Here is a 4,585-nt window from a genome sequence, read left to right as displayed (position 1 = left end):
AAAAAAAAAAAAAAACAATTCATTCATCTCTATCGATACATAACTATTATCATCTCAGACAAAGCTGAAAGGAAAACGGAGGATGGATTGGATCGAAGATTTAGCTTCAGACAACGCTGGTCGACTGTTCGAGGTTGAATTTGATATTGGACAGTTTGCGGGTGTTATATTGGAACAAGCCTCGTGCAACGTAAATTGTGTGTACGTACAAGCCAGCAACGGTGTTGAACACGTGTCGAGCGATTTCGAGTAACGCGAATATATCGAGAACGCATCTCTTCGATATTCATTCTTTGTTAGACTCTTTATCACGCGCGACTGGTCTTCGTTTTCGCGTGCATGAAATTGTGCAGTGTAAGTAATACAGAAATTACACTCGCTTTCGACATTTCCGCGTCGCGTGTAGCACGTGCGGCTACACGTATTTATTTCTTACTTAACACTTTAGACAAATAATAATTGAATTACACTTCTCACGCGTCGTGTTTGCAAACGTGTTCTCGCTTCTACGATCGTGCAGAAATTCGATCGAATTCTCTGTCTCATCTCGATTAGAAAACTGCTTAAACGATTAATTCCTAAGAACGCTCGATGAAGTTTTTGAACGAGCTTCGCGTATTTAGCGGCGGGAAAAAGAGAGAAACGGAATTTTCCTTTGCTTCTTCTTGTGGTTTACTTTTCGTGAAACGAGTTTTAGGTAAACTAAATTCTCTGCGTTTTATCGATAGATTAATTAGATTTAGTTAGATTATCGCGAAATAATTTTTAAGAGATATTCTAATATCAAATATTTCCAAAAATTCGTTCACTAGTTCACTGGAATGAAGACAATTTATGAATTACGCGTATTGGAAATAAATTGAAAATATTTTTGCTGAAAAAGAATTCTGCGTTTCCAGAGAATTTCGTAGAAAAATTTTAATGTTTCTGGATTGGAAAAGATCGGGGAAACGCACAGGTATTCTTCGAAATTCTTTCGAAACGGCCGCAATTTTTCAACATGAACGCTTGCGATCGTGTCACGATTAAGTAAATTCTCTCCGCCCGAGAGGATTCAAATACCCGAATCCACGCGAAGATTCGCAGAAAATTTTTTTTCACCCTTCCCACTCTTTCACCCATTTTCCCGTTTTCCATTTCAATCGGCACGCAGGCAACTTGAATCGATCACAGTTTCCGCGCGATCGTTTTCTAGCGAGACAATCTTATCGCCGACTCACGCGAGCATAGATTCCTTTCTTCCGACACACTAGTTCTTATTAGATTCCGGATAGAATTATTTACGACGTCGTGTTGCGTTCGTTTCAAATCGACTGCTCGCGACCACGGATGCGAGTAACGGCGCACGGATCGTTTAGATAGCTCGAATAGATTTGCAAAATGGTAGAACGTAAAACCGGATATCGAAAGCTCAAACATTTCAAAGTTAAATCGGATAGAAAAGGAAAGAAGTAGCGATCGATGCGATTCGTATGTTGATTTATTATTAACCCTCCGTACGAGTCCATTTTTTTTCTCCCCCTCCTAGGATATATTTTAAATAATTGTCAAAATAAATCCGACAATGTTACACCTCTGTGTGAAAAATAATTAAAACTGCAGAGGGTTAATATTTCTATCAGAATTATTTAAATCGATCTTCCCTTCGAATATTTTACGCCCACCATATTAAATCGATTTTCGAACGAGATTTTCTTTTCCTTCTCGATATTTTTCTCGACATTCTAACCCTCCATTCTCGCTCAAGTTCAGTTGCATGAAACGTGGAGGCGCAAAAAGCCTCCGCTTTCAGCCGGAACATCGAAATTCGGCAAGAACAAAGACGATCACACGGTTCATCGGCAACACGATGACGTGTCAAAGGACGCAAAGGCACGGACGGCCGAGTCGACAATTGGTAGAATTCGACGAGAAATTGGTGGAATCGATGATGTAAATCATCGGCTCGCCGCGAAACGCGAAAACGGAGGGGGGTTCGCTCTCCGCAAAATGTCACTTGCACGCCCGGATAAACCGACCGCGACTATTTATGAGAGGATCGATGAAATGGCACGCGTGCATCGAACGTTGTTTTTCGTCTTCCTGTAGGATCCGCCTTTTTCTAAACTTGATTTCGTTCGAGACGAGAAACGTTCGCGCGAAATATATATATATATATATAGGCCAGGTGCATCGGAACGAATCGAGAGCGTGAAATGTCGAAAGTATAGGCGAAGCTACGTACTCAAATTTGACATATCATTGTCGATCTTTTTATCGGATTTAGTAGGATATTGAATTATTAGTAATTTAGCGAGAATTAACGTAGTTTCGCGTTTGATGCGTAGTATATATGCATCGATTTTTGAAAAGCAAATTTTTATGCGATTGTCTTTGAAACATTCGATAGAGCGTGGATGAGAAATTTAAAAAAAAAATAGAGGAAATAAATATGTAAATACATGTAAAATATTTAAAAGGAAAACAAAATTTTTAATTCATTTTTTCGAATATAGAAAAGTATGAATTTACGTAAAAGAAAGGATTCATTTCATACAAATTAGAAGAATACCACCATCGATCATTTATCGTTTAAAATTTCGTTTCTCTTGTAGAAATCTCTGCAAGATTTACTACTTACATTTGGAATAATTTTACAATGACGTATGATCGGTGGGTAGAATCTGAAAAGGTACAAAATGGAATTCGAGATAGGTCAGTGGTCAGATATCACGCGAGGAATTCCACGAATCATGCAAATCCAATTGGCCACATTCCCAATCCTGATGTACCTGGCGTGTCGGGCTAAGCTCGAAGGGATCCTCGATTCCTCGAGTACATCTCGACGGTATCGGTTACCTCGGATTTATCTCGTTCGAGCCATTTCCGTTCCACGAATTTTTGCAATTCAAAAGCGAACGATCTGGAATATCACGCGGACGTATGATCTTCCGACGAAATCGACGAAAAAATCGATTGGAATTTCTATTCGTAGATTAGAGGCGGTCTACTCTCGAAAGAAGTTTCGAGTAAATCTAGAAAATCGATCGAACGAATAGTTCAACAGTTCTCCACGATTCTTGTTCGCTCGAACGTCTCGTCTCTTCTTTCCTTCCGATCGAAATAAATTCACCAAATAGAGAAGGATTGCGAGGATCTCTGACGAACAAACGCGCCGAAACGTGAACGCTCGAGGGATGGTACGCGAATTTTATTGCACAATTATTACGAAGCCGTGCTACATTATTCGACGGACATCCGTCGATCAAATTTTTTCGTAAAATTTCAATTTGGAAATCGCTCTGTTCTCTTTTAGAGATATATTTAAATTTATGGCTCGTCCAAATGAAAATTCGGATCTCGAGGGGTCGGCGAAGATTAAATTGAAAATTGAAAAACATCCTACCCCTATATTCTCTTCCATCCGACCCCTCGTTGATCTTTCCACCTTTCCGTCTCGTCGACGTGTCAGGCTTGTTAAAAATTAAAAAAAAAAAAAAAAAAAAAAAAACACACAGTGTCTCCGATTGAAATTCGCGTTTCCTCCTTTATTTCCATCTACGCTTGTTTGCCGACGCGAGAATCCACTTTCGAGCCGCGTTTGTTCCTCGAGAGAGTATTGCGCGGCTTCACGAGGATGTTACGGATGTAGCGTGTAAGACGAATGCTAGACGTTGTGACGATACTGGATCATTGTACATGTATATACATAAATCGAGAGAGGAAAAATAAAAAAGAGTAATACGACGAGCGAGTGGAATTACTTCTCCCCGGGATTTGTCCCTCTTTCTCATTTGTCTCCCTCCCCTGCTTTTCGTGGATTGAACGTAAGCCGGATCGTGAATTAGAGTGGATGATAACACTTGGTACTTGTGCTACTTTCAACGTATGAAGCAATTTCAAGCGTGATGAGGGTACCCATATGCTCGAATGTATTCTTAGCTTCAATTGTTTCTTTAACTTGCAATCTTACTTGCGATTTACGATCTTGGTACGATGTCGATACATTGGAATGAAATAACGCTGTTAATTAAATTTATTTTTAAAATATGAATTATATTTATAGATCGATTAATCCGAGTTAAAGTTATGTGTATTTTTTTTATTTTGGAAAAATAGATTTGCATAATAATTTCCCGTATCGTTTACTGTACACTATCATCGAAAATAAAATCACTGTTTATGAAATAAACTCAATCTTATCTTTAATAACTAAATACTAAATACTTTAAAGATATTTTTCTATCGTATTATGATTATTTCGTTTTATATGCTTCATTTATATGCAATAATTTTTCATTACACTTTTATTTATAATTCATACATCAGCGAGCGATTTCACATCGTTAATAGAATTTTCTTCCTTCTTAAAATTATTTTAATACATTGTAATATCTATTTCTCGTTATTTTTTATTGATATTTTATAATTGAAATTAAATACGAAGGCAAAGAGAATTAAAAATATTATATTAAAGAATTAATTGTCGAAATATTTAAAATAAATACTCATAATCTGTTATAATTATATTTTTAAACCACAGTTCAACATTCATTCGTTCATTCTTTTTTTTCTTTTTTTTCTATTAAAATAATTTAATGTATCT

Source organism: Apis dorsata, unplaced genomic scaffold, assembly GCF_000469605.1.
Source record: "Apis dorsata unplaced genomic scaffold, Apis dorsata 1.3 scaffold_127, whole genome shotgun sequence".
NCBI classification, from domain to species: domain Eukaryota; kingdom Metazoa; phylum Arthropoda; class Insecta; order Hymenoptera; family Apidae; genus Apis; species Apis dorsata.
This window is presented reverse-complemented; position numbering follows the sequence as displayed.